Source organism: Rhinolophus hipposideros (assembly GCF_964194185.1).
Source record: "Rhinolophus hipposideros genome assembly, chromosome: 5".
In the NCBI taxonomy this organism is placed as follows: Eukaryota; Metazoa; Chordata; class Mammalia; order Chiroptera; family Rhinolophidae; genus Rhinolophus; species Rhinolophus hipposideros.
In genome coordinates this window covers 25,969,190-25,986,835 of record NC_138051.1, presented here as the reverse complement: position 1 = coordinate 25,986,835, position 17,646 = coordinate 25,969,190, and the positions used below count along the sequence as shown (strand labels likewise).

Below are 17,646 nucleotides of genomic sequence, written 5' to 3'. Positions count from 1 at the left end.
CATTTTCATCTCTACTCCTTTTTGGTTCTCTAGTCCATAAAGAAAAATGTTAGTATATTTATTTTGGGGAAACTCAGAATTCATTTGCATATAGTGGTGTTATGGACAATACACATTGTTTAACTTGAGATTCTAAAATTCAAAGTTTTATTTAAAAAGTTTAAGTTACAAGGCAACATTCTTCCCACCTGGTAGTTTTAGCTTACATTGTATTATATACTGGAAATATTATAAAATGCATACTTTCTTTTTCTATTGTTTGTTTTTTAAGTTACAGTTCAATTTTAAAGAACTGCATGCTGGCTAATTACGCACTCAATGGAAATTCTCTCAATGTACTAATAAATGAGAGATTAAACTCGTTTGACAATATTGAGAAATCAATGCAAATATGCTCAGTAAACAACTCAAATTTCAGAAATGTTAAATATTGAGAATACAGTTTTAACTCTGTAAACCGGGTAGAGTTTATTGATGACTAACATGGTTCTGTTTTTCATCAATTACTAAATTCCAAAAGTATAACAAATTTGGATCACTAGCTCTCTTATTCAGTCATTTTTACTATTTCAAAGCTGGTGTTGCTTAGAAACCTGTACAAACACTCATGTCTTTTCAAAGGAGGAAATAAAAAAATTCTTGGCATAATTTTTAAGCTGAGATAACTATAAAATTAAACCCAATATACCTATATTTATTTAAAAGCTACAGCACTATTTATTTTTTATTGAAGAAATAAAAAAAGTAATTTAAATTTGTTATATTTTTAATATAGTGGGGGTGCCAAAAAATGTACACATGACTTGTATTCATCTTTTGTTACTGGTATATATTGAGCATTGCAGTTTTAATACAGTTTTTTCCTTTCTTAAATTGTGTATACATTTTTTTGGCACTCTCTGTATATATATTTACTCACTTTATTAGCAAATAAACCATATAAAATTTACTCTTATATTCCTTTGTAATTAGCTATATGTATCTGAAACTAACACTAATATTGGAAGGTGAAAATTGCATGTTTAAGATTTGCCCTGAATTTAGATTCTAGGGGACCAGAACTAAAAGCAACCTGTCAATATTTTTCAACAATACCTGTTGCCTTCAAGAGATCTAAAATGATTTATGGGCATATCTACTTTTAAGACAATATGCTCTTGCAAATGTATGATAGACCATATGCATGACAGAAAATCAGAGACATATCAGCTACTTGAAAAAAATGGCTAGTCATTCCCAAAATGCGGCTGTCCCAGATGCAGTCTGTACTAGAACCTGGGACATGTCGGGGGCTTCAGTTCTTTGATGTTCCTAAGGACGCCAAGGTCTGGTTAAAGCTGAATCGGGCATGTTAAAATCCAGTGGGGTGTAACTGGACCACTGCAGCTGTGCAGCCCTGAAGAAAATTGTTTGAAACCATGCATGGAAAAGGGAACTATGCTCATTAGGTTAAGTCATGAGCTGTGGTGCTTACCATAGGAAACAGCCCCCCAAAAAGTTTATTACATTGTCAATGACTGGGGCCTAGTAGTAGGACAATTAGATAATCAAGTCCCAGTCTCTGTGGAGATTAACACTATGACTACAGATTATATAAGACCCACATTTGCTGTTCATGAGCTACATGGAAAGAACCCTTTGAGGATGAACACCAATAGAATCAACAAGCTGATTACGTGTGCTGCCCAGGTAAGAACCACAGCCACATGGATACACCACTGTCTAGGCAGGGGTGTCCAAACTGCGGCCTGCAATCCACTGTTAATTGACCCGCAGCAAATTCCAAAAATATATTTAGTTTACTTAAATAAACCAGGTGAGGCAATACGTACTTCACCTCGAGTGAGTGGCCCGGCTGTTTGTGTATTTTGCCGCATATGGCCCTTGGTAAAAAACATTGAAAAAATGGTCTAGAGCATGGTAATCCATCTATAATTCAGTACAAGGCCAAAAAAAACAGTGCCTAGTGATTCCAGCACATGAAACCAAGGAAGCTGGCAAATGTGTGCAGACAGTCGGTTCTTCGTCAAGTAGAAAAGGGAACTCTTAGGCACACAACCAGGAGTACCAGACCTGGCTAGTCCTGCCAAATAGAGGACACAGGCTCTTTCCTTTCTCTTGAGGACACCGCTGAGCATTGACTGCCTTAGACACCTTTCTGGTGAGTCACCTCGGGTTAGTTCAGACCATACAGCGTAGGGAAGATAAGGGAGAAGCAGAAAAAGGGTGAAGTGATTGCTGAAGGGACTGATCGTGCTGCAGAGACTAAGTCGCACGGCTGTGAAATGAAAGCAGCAGTTCTGGTTGTGGAAGAGAGAACACCTTGGACACCAGTGGTCCAGGGGTGGAGAGAGGAAACAATCTCTCTCAGCTCTTATCCACAGAGCATCTGGCCAGTATCATTCAAACTACAGCCATCACTTTCAATTTGTCTGCTAGCCACTGAAGAATCTTGATCTATGAACTCTTAGAAGCTCCCCAGAAGCTACGGACTTCAGAAGGGAACAGGCAACAAAATAAGATTAAGTTTCTAGACACTGTTATGATTCTCTTTAGCCTAATCCTATTATGGTTGGTACGCTGTGCCCTCCCTCTGCTACTTAAGCGAATACAAACTCGTTTGCATGTTTTTCAGATTATAGCTAATTATTCTAAACTCTCTAGGACGAGTAGTGATTAAAAATCACACTGCCCTGGACCCCCTACTGGCCAGTCACGGTTGGGGGGGGGTAGTATGCGTGATTGCCTACACCTCTTGCTGCACTAGAGTTAATGACATATTTAACTGGTTTGGCTATGGATGACAAGCCTGGCCGAGGTTTTTCCTCCAAGCATGCCTGATCAACCTACTGGGAGTCATATTTGAACTAAGCCCCTATAAGGACAATTAAGTATCTGATTAAGTGGTTATGCTCTTGAGATTTGTTATCTTGATACGTGAAGGCTGGAGGTTGGAGTTGGAGAACAGCTCCATCATAATGCTCTGGCAACTGTGAACGTGTACTTACAGGCCACACAGGGAATGACTTTGAATGCAGCTAATTTGTGTCTTGGCAGAATGCTTTGTGATCATTTTAGAACACGAGATCACGGGAAGCTTGTGAGGAGCTGCTATGAGGCCATTCCCCCCTCTCCTCCCTATCTGTCAGGGAGGCTATTACGAGACAAGTTTCTCATAACCTCCCAGATTCTGTTGAGCTGTGAGGTTTCCTGCCTCACCCTGCCCAACTCTCAACCCCTCAGGGTATAGCTGCAAACCAGAAAAGTATTTAGGGGCGGTCTACATTGCCTCCTCAGTAATGGGGTACCCCACACGCACACTGCAGTCAGCGTGTTCTATTTTCACGTTGCCCTCTTCGTGTGTGGGACAAGGACGGGATGCAGCTAGTACCTTTGGCTTCTCTTCCTTTTGTTGTCTACGTAGGTAATAAACTTACATCTGAAAGTGGCTCAGTTTATCTTTAATAGCCAATTTTTGTCAGTCGGGTGTTGGCCTGGCTCTTGTCTGCCTGCTGCAATACTTGAAAGAAAAACAAACTATGGCATATTCATTCCACTAAATACTCAGCAGTAAAAATGAATGAAGGTATCAATATGGGAAGATCAGACATGCTTGTTAAGATGAAAACTCAATTATAATATATTCATTTTAGCTTTATATTAAGAACCCACAAATGGGTATACCTATGTATATCAGAATATGTATCAGTACAAATATATAGAAAACAATCAGAAAGCAAATACATCAAATCTCTAATAGTTATTTCTGGGAGAAGCATGGAGAAATAGGTGAGAAGGCAGTTTAATGTTTATTCTACATTTATATTATTTCAACTTTTCAAAAAAAGTATTCATGAATTACCCATGCTATTGAAAGAGATGATTAAAATCATTTTTAAAGGACTGCTTCCTAGTATTTATTAATTGGTACCCATTAACAATTAAGCTCTGCTGGGGAGGTGTACTATAAAAAGTATGATCACTATGTGTAAGTGAATCAATAATAGAATCCGAACCTATTTCATCTAAATATTATCCTCTCTGAATTTTCTCAGGGCAAGAATTCTGAATATAATAATAATAACATTAGCAATAACAACCAGCATTTATGAATATTTTATATCTGATAATACCATGATAAGGTATTTGTATGTACAAATTCAAATTTGAGACAGAATGTTAGCACTCTTTATTACAAACATCACTACTAATAGAGAATTCATTATTTTACAAAACCTTTTCATTTGCTAGATGAGTATATAAGCTAGAATAATATTTCTTATGCAAACCAATTCCAAATCTGCCTTTAACTTCAGAAGAAAATCTGTCTACTCCTTTCTCCATATTCAAATGTGTGAAGATAACTCTTTCAGGCTTCTCTTAACTAAACATATTTACTGATCAAATTTGTTTTCACACCACAGTCAATTAATTGAAAATGGATCACAGACCTAACCACAAGAATTAAACTACGAAACATTAGGAGAAAACTTGACATTTGCAAAAGTTTTTCAAGGCACAAAAAGCAAGAAACATAAAAGAAAACATTTATAAGCTGGACTTCATGCAAGTTGAAAATTTCTGCTTGGAGAACTCAAGTAAATGAAAAGGCGAACCATACATGGGAGAAAATATTCACAACACATATATCTGACAAAGGACTTGTATTCAGAATATGTAAAGAAGTCTTGTAACTTAACAAGAAAATAACCCAATAAAAATGGGCAAAATATTTGAAGAGATGGATGACAAAAGAAAATACAGCAATGGTCAATAAGCACAAGAAAACCCATTAGGAAAATGCAAATGGAAACCACACGATCAAACGACACAAATTACAATGGCTAAAATTAAAAAAGACTGACACCACCAAGTAAGGATGAGGATGTGGACCAACTGACACGCTGTGTAAAACAGCAAAACCCCTGTGGAAAATAGTCTGGCAGTTTCCCAGAAAGCTTAATATTTCATATGACCTAGATATTCTAAATATTTACTCAAGAGAAATGAAAACATATGTCTGCACAAAAACTTGAACTCAAATGTTCATAGCAATTTTATTCCTAATAGTCAAAAACTGAAAACCTAAATGTCCATCCATAGGAGAATGAATAAAAAAACCTATATATTCAGACAATGATTACCCCTCAATGATGAAGAGGGATAAATTACTTACGAAACAACAGGGATGGATTTCATACACATTATGCATAGCAAAAGAAGCCAGACATAAGGCTACCTAAATATGATTCCATTTAAATAAAACCCTAGAAAAGTCAAACTGAATCTACAGTGACAGGAAACAGATCAATGATTGTGAGTGACAGGAGAACTGGAGGGGAAAGGAGGGATAGGGTGAGAGGGGGCAGAGAAGGAATACAGTCTGGCAAGGGGCACCATGGGATTTTGGGCACCATGGAAATACACCTTCCCTTACTGTGCTGTTAGTTACATGCGATTATATTACTCATACATATAAGGCAGTCGGGCAGATACTTTGAAATCACCCTCATAAGATAAGTTCTTGCAAGACTTTCATATCTTTTAAGGGCAGAAAATCTTTCATTTTGATATCCACATTTCATGTGCTTGGCACACATTTGCTGAGAAATTACTTCAAACACATTTCAAACATTATATCTAAACTCCCTCACTATAGAATTCTTTAATTTTCCAGATAAAGATTTACTAAAAAATATTATTAAATAAAGTGATTTCATTTGTAGATCACCCTTCATGCTATACGGTTCAGAAATCTTTTAGAATATCTACTTCTTTTCTCCTGGCTAACTACTGAACTCCTGTTTCTAGTAGATAACCTTGGTTTCTAACAAAATATCTAAGATCCAGACATTGATTTTCTTATTCCAACGTTTTCATATTAATGACAGTTTGTCTATCTAGAATATAATAAGCCTTTCAAACGAAATCAGAGCTATAGCTTATGAAATAAAGATAAGGCAAACATTTCCTTCAACCCCAAATACACCTGACAAAAGCTGGGCGCTGTATTAATTTTTCCCTCATTTACTACTTCCAACCAATGAACAAGTATTTAGTAATTCTATTTTGTTAGCATTTTTTCATCTATATTCTTTTCTTCCATTCTATCTCTACCTATATCCCTAGTTCAGAAGGCATTTATGTTTCTTTCATAGTAATGCAATGGCTAACCTGTTCTAACAATCCTGCCTTCAGTAGAGTTTTCCATGCTACTATCAGACTGATCTTTTAAAAATATGTACCTGTTGATGATAAACCCAGAATTAACATTATTAACAGCCTATCAACGTCCATAGGAAAAAGTACTAATTCAAGAACTACTTGTAATTCCCTCAATTCTTTGTTTTTTACTAATTTTTATTATGCCTCAGTTCCTGCTGCCTCTATTCATGATGTAATCCTTATCAGAAACTCTGTTTAAGTGTTAATTTCTTCTGTCTTTCTCCTAGCAAAACTTTCTTCTCATTATTATGTTTCCTGAGATGAACAATCCTATATTCTTTATTTCTGCACATACAGCACCTAGAACAATGCTTAGCACATAGTATGTGTGCAACAAATTTCCTTTAATATCTTGATAGAGTGGACAACTCACTGGGAACAATGTAAATTCTCAAAATGACTCAAGCAAAAATTAAATAACCAAAGAAATGTAAAAGTCTGTCAAAGAGTTATATTCAAATAAGCTCAGAGCTCATACTGCTTTATACAATCTTTCAAATTTTAATATAAAAACTATCCATCTACAGAAAAATATAGAACATCTTTAAATATACTTTGTTAATTAGCATAATTCTGATATCCCCAATGGAAAAGTCATACACAAAACCAACCACACACAAATGAATCACATTAATGTAAACATTTAAAAATAATAAACTACTGATAATTAAGTCTAGCAATGAACTGAAAAATGGATACACTGTAATCAAATACAGCTTAATCCAGTAATGCAAATGGAGGTTAATAACGAACAACGAACAAATTACTTTCGTATAATTAGAAAAAAATAGCTATCCAAAATTAATAGCAAATATGATAAAAAGGAAAAATATTTTGGACATTTGCATTAAAAATTGAAAGCAGCAAGAAGATACGATAGAAACAAGATGTATAAAGTTACTATTGTAAAATAGAGAAAAAAATGATTGTTTATCAATTTTATGATTGTCTAGAAAATGAACTAAATGCAACCATACTTAATATAAAAATTTAATAAAAGAGACAAAAGTGAAATAGTATAGAAAATGAATAATGTTCCTATATGTGGTAGGCTGAATAATGGCCTCTCAAATAATATCCACATCCTAATCCCTAGAATTTATTAATGTCCCCTTATACCCCAAAGGGGACTTGTGATTAAAGATTTTGAGATCGGGAGAATATCTTAGATTATCCAGGTGAGCCCTAGATATCATCAAAGGATACTCATAAAAGAGAAACAAGAATGTCAAAAGATGATGTCGATGTGATGACAGAAGCAAAAGAGGTTGGAGTGATTCAAGGAAGGGGTTCTCAAACCAAGGAAAACAGGAAGCTTCCAGAAATTAGAACAGGCAAGGAAAGGGACTGTCCCCTACAGCCTCCAAGAGGAACCAGCTCTGTCAACCTTAATTTTCACCCAGTAAAACTGACTTTGGACTTCTGGCCTCCAGAATTGTAAGATAATAAATGCGTGTTGTTTTAGGCCACAAAATGTGTGGTAATTGTTTACTGACCACAGAAAACTAATATACTATATAGCACTATAATAATTAGTTACTAATATTAATGGGGGAAAAAATTAAAACAGCAACTAGGACTGAAGACCACAAAAGACTGGGGGGAAAAACAAACAAAACAGAGGCAACAATGTGATAGATTGTGAAAGAGGTGAGAAGGGATGTTATGTTAGGAATTTGGGAACAGCTGCTCTAATGAGTAACATATGAGCTGAAACATCAATGATGGGAAACAGTCAACCATGTGAGACTGGAGGAAGAAGGATCCAGAAAATGGAGAATCAGAAGTGCAAAAGGACATGAAGCTAGACAAAGGTTGGCTTGTTTGAGAGGAGCCTGAACTATCTAGACCACATTGGACAGAGGGGAGACTGACATAGTATGTAATTAAAAATCTCAGGGCCAACTCATGTTGGGACTACAACCCAACATGTAGTTTCTGTGATATAAATCATCACAGAAAGTTAAAATGGCCCTCAAAACGATAAGGACAATATCAACATTCTAGAATAAACAAGGCTGGACAAAATTCACAATTGAAAAAATACAACTGGTCAATCAATACACACATTAAAATTTCAACCTAGCTAGTAATCAAAGATAAACAAATAAAAATAGCAATACATAGTTTTTTTTTTTTACCTTTCATTATTTACATATATTGGCAGTGAGGTGAGAAAATGACAAGATTATTATTTATGCTAGCAAAATTGAGGAAAAATTAAATAATCGAAAATAGAGATGTGATTTAAATAAATTATGGTACATTTTTTTTACCATGGAAAAGTTGTATCTTCAAAGAATCTTTAATGTTTAATTATGTCTGATACTGTTGCTTAAACCATTTGTAATCTATTCACAAATTCTAACAGTGTTTCTCTAAAACATTCTACCTTTCATCATCTTTACAGTGAAAAGCCCTAAAACACCATACTTTCTAGACTACTACTTCCTAATAATTACCTCCTCTAGACTGTCAGCCCTTTCCCTTATTCATCACAACAGGAAGAGTGATTTCCTCACTGTTAATCATCAGAACATTTGAGTGCCCAATGTCTTCACATTGTAACTATAATAAAATTCTAACTCCTTACTGTGGTCCACTTGATCTGCCCCGGTATTATTTAAAAGACCTCACCTCCTGCCCCACATTCTCTCTGCCTAACAATGTTTAACATACACAGCATTTCTTTCTTTTCTTTGAACATGACCAACTCATTCAAATCCAGACCTTTATTTTTGTTATTCCTGATGACTAGAATGTGATTTTTTTCCCCTCTTAATCATTTAGAGCTCAACTCAAATATCCTTCTATGAAGATGTTTCCTCTTGCTATCCTAGCTAAAGTATATTCCCCCTCAACAATTTTTATTGTGTGTATTTATTTCCTTCATAGTATTTATGCCTATCCAAAAGTATGCATTTATTTAATGTTATACATTTATGTCTCCCACTTCACTACCAAGAATTTGAGCTCCCTAAGAGCAGAGACTTTCTGTATACCCAGCATGTAGGAGAGTGCCTAGCACTCAGTATTACTAAATAAACGTTTATTAAATGAATGAATGAATGAAGAGTAAGAATAATAGAATATTATACAAATAACAGAATGTTAATTATATTAAGTTTACTAAGTGACACACAAACTATGAATAGATATAATACGTAGGGTATAAAAGCAATAAATGCTAGCATTAACATAAATATAGACAATCTGGAAAATAGATAAAACACATATACGCTTCAAATTTTATTTTTATATGTCATATAAAATTAACCTAATTTGAAAATTTACCATTTACAATGAAATCAAGACAATAGGTTTTTTAAAAGCGAATTAATAAAATTAAAAGCTCTTATGTATATATGTGTATAGGTAGATGACAGACAGATATAACTATACACAAACATACATACTAAAAGAGAATGGAGAGCAATGAGAATAAAATAGGATTATACTAATCCAAACATTCAAAATATAGACTGAAAATAATAGTTTTAAGAGAACACATTTAAAAGTCATCTGATTTCTGTATAACACTAACAAACATTCATTCAAATAATTTTATGAAATCTTCTAGAAAAACTGAATAAACACATATTCAAATTCAATCCAATCTGGAATGACAGCACCTTCAAAATGAAAATTTTCAGATATCAGTGATTATCTTCAAATACTATAAGAAGAGGCAAAGTGCAAAACTAAGCTATCTATAAAGTTCTAGCATAGTAATCACTAAAATACACTACAGCAGATACTACTAGGCGACCACTGTATCCTCTTACTAGGATAAATTAGATTATGAGTGGGACCAGTAATTGGGTTAAAGACTTTTGTAAATAACGATTTACTGAGAATATTTTCCATGGAAAGGACAAAGGTGAATAATATGTGGTCCCTACCCTAAACGAAAATTTAATATAAACAGAAAGACAAAACCAGTATACAAATCTTGAAAAATGAGAAGTAATGAACCAGAGTTTTATCAATGGATATAAAATGAAGCATACTGATCAAGACAACATCTGAAAAGCAAAACAATTAGAATCCTGAAATAAATAGAATGATATTCAACTCAAAAAGGAGAGGAGAGAGTGATATTATTTTGACCCTGCATCACAAGGTACGTGGTGAAGCCAGAGCAAGAATGATTGAGGTTGAGAAACGAAAATGGAGGACTAAAGATTTGGTTTGATTTCAGACATGCCATACCTGTCATAAACTGCAGCACAGTGGGAAAGGGTGGAGTTAGAATTTCAGAGAGAAGCATTATTAAAAAAATAAATTAATAGCCAACTTAGTTATTATTTGCAGTTATATCCATAACATGAGTAAGGTATTAGGCATAGAAGCACTATCTGTGATTAAGTATAAAATAAAAGACTAGCTTTCTGGTGAATTTTAGAGTTCATTACTATTTAATTTTTAATATTTTACTTGACCCACTAAAAAAGGGTTTTGAAATTAAAGTCCTATACAATCTGACGATTGAAAAACAGTCATTTAAAAGGAAAAACATAATAACAAATATTTAAAAGTATAATATGTTTCAGATGGTATGTTTTGAAAAGCTTTATTTTTAAGCATTAATTTTCCTATTTGATAATCAGGGGATGTACATACCAGATGTTTCCCAAAAATCCTCCTATGTTTTTGTTTTCCCAAGTATGCTCACTAAAGCTTAGAAAAACAGAATTTTGTGTTTTCTAATATCAAACTTCCATCATATAGCAATATTCAACTTAAACAAAGTAAAAAAACACAAGAATAATTAATTTTACTAATTTTGTAAGGTAAGTGGAATGTTGGCGTCACTGCAATGGTTGGTGAAGTGGGTAAACAGGAATAAACAGTGTTTCTTGGTACCTAAAACTGCAAATCACTTAGCCTTATTTTATTGTTTGTTCCTTCTTATGAAACACAAAAACTCAAGTCTGCCGGTATATGAAATATGACTGTATACAAGTAATTATATATATTACAATTCCTGGCATCTACACTATTTGAAATTCAACCCTGAGATCTGCCATATTGAGCATTTCACATTATATTTTCATTCATTAAGATCCCAAAGCCAGTAAGTACTAATGGATAAAATTATCATAAATGAAATATTAAAATGTCACCAGTTATATTGGTGAAAGTTAATAAATAAGGTAAAAATCTTTTTTTAAAACTTTGCATGAGATAGTCCATATTTAATGTGGAAATAAGGAGCAAAATATTACTGGAATATTTTATCACAAACTGACTTACCTTCTCTCAAACATTAATGATCTGATTTAAAGAGAAAATATTTTTCTATTTTACCTTCTTAGTATACTATTTGTCGTCATTTGGAACTTTCCATGGAAAAAAAAAGTTTTAGGTATAAAAGGAATTTTTCAATTGATTTCTTAATTATCTAGCCATCGTATATTTGCCTTATTATACATATTAAAGAATCCTACTTTTGGCTAAGTTTCAGTAATAAAGACTGCATTATTCTGTTAAGGAATGGCAGAAATTCAATACTAGATGCCAAATTATTTAAGGCAACTTATTTACAGTAATCACTCAAAATAACAATAGAAAAAGTCTGATTAACACAGCATTTTACTTCCAACAAATACAACTATAAGTTAGAAAATTTAATTTTCTGTTCTAGAAATACTATTCTCTCATAACCAACGTTCTTGGTGACTAACAGCTTGCTTTTTTTGTTACCACATTGATCATATTTAGTGATACAATCTGAAACATTGAAGAACTTAGAATAAAGAGTATCCAATAACGGAAAAAAATTGTAATTAAACAAAATTATTTTCTTTTATTACTTTTTACTTTCAACATGAACCTTCTTGGAATACCTAGCTATCTTTATTTATTATAATTAACACCATCAAGTGTAATAAAGAATAAAAGTAATGAGATGTAGAGAAAATAAAAGAAAATGAACTATACCAAAACAGAACTAAAGCCTAAAATAAACCACTGGTTGAAAAAAAAAAGTCAAAGTCATAAAAATTAACTCTTTTCCCCTCAAATATTTTTTGGAATAAAGATAGAAATAAATAAAAATAGAAGTATTAATTACTCAACAATAATTTTATAAACTTTAATAGTGTTCAAAAGAGATTCATTAATTCAACAAATAACATACTGCACACATAAGGGAGACTAAGCAGCAAGAGGTTACCAACAAGCAAGTCAGTGGCTGTCTCAAAAATGCTTACAATCTAGTGAGGGCGACAGACATATTTATAGGCTATCCAATGACACTTTAAACAAAGTATTAAAACACAGAACACAATAGAGAAAAGTGTTTAGTCCCACTGCTAAGACCGATAAAGACTTCACAGAAATTGAGCATCAAAGATTGGGTAGGATTCCAGTAGGACTAAAAGACAGAAAGGGCATTCCAAACATACAGAATAGGCTAAGACAAGGCATGGAAAACAGAAATGGAAGAATACTCTCACACTGTGTTTCCCCGAAAATAAGACCTAGCAGGACCATCAGCTCTAATGCGTCTTTTGGAGCAAAAATTAATATAAGACCAGGTATTATATTTTATTATCTTATATAAGACTTGGTCTTATATTAGGTTAAAATAAGACCGGGTTTTATATTAATATTTGCTCCAAAAGACGCATTAGAGCTGATGGTCTGGCTAGGTCTTATTTTCGGGGAAACATGGTAGAAACACAGTAGAAAATGCAAGCTGCCCATTATGGCCTCAGTGTCAGTGGTATAATCGAATATTAAAATGGGGATTTTCCTGTTTTCACAGTTTTAGCTAAGGACCCAATGCTGAGAATAAAAGGTTAATTCCAAGTACTAGAACTGATGTGACAGAGCATCTGTGTAACATTTGAAAGGACTGGCTGAAAATTGCTCCGGCATCCTTTAATCTGTCATTCACATCAAAGAACATAAGCACATTGGAAGAAGGGAACTTACAGGTTGAGGAAGAAATAGAACAGTGATTCACTCAGTTTTGCTTATGTCCATTAGAATATAGGACACAATGCATGGTACAGGAACTGGACTTAGACCTGAAAAAATATCTAAAGGCAAGAGGGCAAGGTGACCTCAGTCTGGGCTACTACCTTAGAAATGGCCAAGAGTTCCAGAGTTTGTGAAGTAAAGAATTACATTTTCCCATGGGACAGATAAGGACTCCTAGGAAAAGGAGTAGCACTGAAGTGTTTTTAAAGGTACTCTACCTGGAGGAATGGAGAGAGGAAAGGAAAGAGGGAGAGAGGGAGGGAGGGAGGGAGGGAAGGAGGGAGGAAGCGAGGGAGCAAGGGGGGGGGGAGAGAGAGAGAGAGAGAGAGAGAGAGAGAGAGAGAGAGAGAGAGAGGAAGAAAGAAAGAAAGAAAGAAAGAAAGAAAGAAAGAAAGAAAGAAAGAAAGAAAGAAAGAAAGAAAGAAAGAAAGAAGAGAGAGAGAGAAAGAAGAGAGAGAGAGAAAGAAAGAGTGGGTAGAGAGGGAGGGAGGGAAGGAAAGGAAAAGAGAGAGAGAGAGAGGGAGAAGGAGAGGTAGGGAGGGAAAGAAACAAACAGACTGGAGGTGGACCAGAAAATTGGAGACTAAGGATAGTCAAAAGAAGACAAACAAAAGAAGCAGCTACTGCATCAAGGAATTACAACTGGGTTATCCCCAGAAAGCAGGAGTCTTTGATAAACCAAGAAAAGTAAAAGAAAGAATACAGAAGAGATAAAGACACACTTGAACAGCATTTATCAAGCAGCAGAAAATAATATTCAAGAGTGGGATTACAGGTACAAGTGACAGCAAAGAATAAAGTAACTTTCTGTTTGCACCCTAGTGAGTTCATCTCTTTTAATAAACCCATTATGAGTAGTAAATTAGTGGGCAAAGTAATCTAATTATAAGGCCATAATTTTGATATGACTACTGAGCTTGAAAAGTATTGTATAAATATAGAATTAAAGTTATTTTTTAAAGAGTACTGATCATATAATGATATATGTTTGAATTCCTTTAGGGTGAACCAACATCTATTTATAAAATGTTAATTCATTTCCTGAGTTGCAGAAATTCTATTAAATACTGGGGAAAAGAAGTTAAAAGCAGACTTCATACTCAGCAGACAAGTGCAAAGGCAGTTACATGTGCTAATGCAACAAAAGGAATAAGCAAATCATAAAGGATCCGATAGAAGGATCAGCTAACAGAAGTATAAGGGATAAACAAGGTGTAGGAACCACCTTAGTTAACGATAAATCTAAAGTAAGACCTGAAGAATGAGGTTGACTTACACAGATGATAGTAGCCTAGGTATAAAGGGATGTGTGAGTGGTTGGAAAGAAAGTTGATGGCAGACAAAGGCCCAAAGAAAGCATGACATACTCTGGGAAGTGTAAAAAGTTTAGTATCAATCAATCAGTACATGCCATTTATAAGGAAAGAAATGAAGTCGAGCACAAAGGAGGAGCCAGATCACATGCCTAGACAAGAAATTTGGATTTTAGCATAAAAACAATGGGGGCCATTGGAGTTTTAGTAACATCCATTTTTCTTATACTAGTATAGCTGGTATGTGTTAAGCACTCTTTCACACGTTTAATTGTTTTTTCCTCACAACAACCCTGTGAGGTAGGTGTGATGATTCCCAATTAACAAAGAAAAAAGTTGTTAGACAATTTATACTTTATTAAATAGCTACAAAGTAGCAGTCAGGTTTCCAGATCAGAAAATGCATTAGGAAGAACGAACACACACACACACACACACACACACACACACACACACACACACACACACACAGAGACACAAACACACACACACCACATAGACATTTCAGAGTTATAGGAAAAATTTTAAGTAATAATGCTTGTTAATTGAGTATTAAAGATAAAAAGGATTGGTAGCATCAAAATTTCTTTACAAAAACTTACACATTTAAAATTTTCAACTATTTCAATTTATATTGAGAAATACCTGCACAATTCATAAAACAGGCAAGAATTAATTTATGTGTAGAACAAGATAAGCAAAGACTGAACTAATTATATGAGTATTTTATTTCAGTATACACTGTATCTGCCTGAAGTTATTAGGAAAAAATAAAGACCTTTTCACATTTACTTCTGAAATATATAAATTCAAATGGCATATATTATTTTATGAATATAAATTATATTTTGGATGATAAAAAATAATGTCGGAATACTAAAATTTAAATGAAATAACTCAAACATAAACCATTTAATATACAATTGTTCCTCTAATGTTAAATTGCAAAATCATCTCCCCATTATTCGCCATAAAACACTTGAAAGTTTTCATATCCCTGTCATAACATAAGAATTTGTTCAGGATATTTGATAAGATAATTTTAAAAAATCTTTTTGGGATCAATATAAAAATATGTCCCCAATTTAAAAGACAAAGTACGTATTTTGTAAAACGGGGGAGACTATCAGAGAATTTAAAAATATGCATTGAAACTATTTAAAAATGTATGTTCTTTAAAATTAGTTTAAATTACATAAGATCTACACTCAAAGTATTATTTCTTTATATCTTTTTATTTTCTCACCAATTTCACTATTTCTTCAGCTGATCCTAGTATTTCTTTTTAAAGCCTTTAACTGAAAGCTAGTTGTCAGCATATTATTGCAGAGGTCTAAGTACATATCATTAAGTATTTGAAATTCATATTATCTATGCATTTGCTTGATTTTTCCTATTTCAAATAGAAAATTATAATGGTGAGGATAAAAAAATAAAGGTTTCATTAAGATTTAATTACTCTTGATCTAGTACTTATCTCTGAATTCCAAAATTAAATAATAAGTCCGATCATAATTCTGGTCCTTCAGAATAAGATGAAGAGCCCTCCCTTGGAAAATAATCAAATAGATCTTTGGTTTCTATAATATACTTTATGCAATAAAGATAATTTCTAAATAAAATATATGTTTCAAATATACAATTTAACTAACAAACAACATTTTCCTTTATTTTTGATTATACAAATAGTACATGTTCATTAAGTTCAATTAATATACAAGCATATTCAATAAAAATAAAAGTTTCCATCTAATTCCCCTTTTCTGAATAATATACACTGGAAGTATATTAAAGTATAAGATTCATATGGTTAAAAATCGTATCTAATAAGCTGTTAAATTTACATCATCCACAAAAGGTCTAATATATAACAATTAAAATCTTCTATAATTGAAAAATTTATACTCTGATATGCACCAATAGGTACAGTTTGTACCTTTTCATGAAAACATTAAATATAGAAAACATGATCTATTCTGTCAAGTATGATTACTTCAGTTAATAAGATGAATAGGATTAAGCAATACTTACAATTACACTGTTTGCAGAAAATGCAAAAGAACCAATTATAGCAAATTAAATTTTCATATACTGATAAAACACCTTCTTGCTAGAGACACATAAGTACATGTCTAAACTATATTGTTTAAAATGATAATGTTTATTTCTTTAGTGCTTTTACTATTGAATGAAGTATTAAGTCTATGCAAATAAGCGGGGAAATCTTTAAAAGTTAGTTTTTTGGTTTAACTACATTCTATTTTGAATGTAATAAAGCCGAGTTTTGCTAATTTACCTGATGCTTCCATGTTGAATAGGATATTGAGAACTGTATTGTATTTATTCTCAAAAAAAAAAAATAAAATCAAAAGAGTGGGGGTAATTGCACTACAAAATTAGTTGAAAATCTTTGTAGGAAATCAGACCTGTTCTTTTGACTCTAAAATACCATCACTCAGCATTTAATTAATACAAATAACATTCTAACTAGAACAAAAATCACTTGCACCAAAGTATCTTGTTTCCATAATGCAAGGTACAATTCCAAATATACAGAATTCTACCGCTGAGTAGAACTGAAAATACTTAAAAGAAAGGGTCTCTAGAAAATAATTTCTTCCACCCACCTCATTTTACAAGTACGTAAACTGTGGCCCAGACTTTTATCTGCATTCATTGAGAATCTATAGGTATAGAGATATACACAAATATCATTTAATTTATGACACATAATTTAGATTAGCTAAAAAATAACACTGTATTTTATATAATCATCACAGATTAAGATTCTGAATACTAACAGACCCTAAATTTCTTTCCATAGAAATGTCTATAGAAGCACACACAAAATTTTTTTTTAAATCGATAACTAGTACATCAGACTATTGACTAAAAAGGCAAAACAATTAAATATAACAATCCATATCATATTGTTTAACAATAGACACAGCAGTTTCTAATGTCATTTTCCTATTCTATAAGTCATAAACATGCTAAACTATTACTAAAGATAGCATTCTTATAAAATTGTCTTTACAAAAGAGAAGAAAATCATTAAATAATTGAATTGGGGAGAGAGACTAAAATACAGTTAGTGGAAGTTAAAATGTTTAACTGT

General features: G+C 33.1%; 1 protein-coding gene across 4 annotated transcripts in view; it reads right to left on the bottom strand.

The window, feature by feature from the left end:
- Positions 1-17,646, bottom strand: part of NOVA1 (NOVA alternative splicing regulator 1) — a 144,065-nt gene that overhangs the window by 80,156 nt on the left and 46,263 nt on the right. Inside the window, exon 1 of one of the 4 annotated variants that reach the window (XM_081047767.1) lies at positions 17,156-17,212. The exons of the other annotated variants lie outside the window; for them this stretch is intronic. The gene's annotated coding sequence lies outside the window, so the exon portion shown is untranslated. Of the gene's footprint in view, positions 1-17,155; positions 17,213-17,646 lie in introns of those variants that run through there. 4 annotated transcript variants of the gene reach the window in all.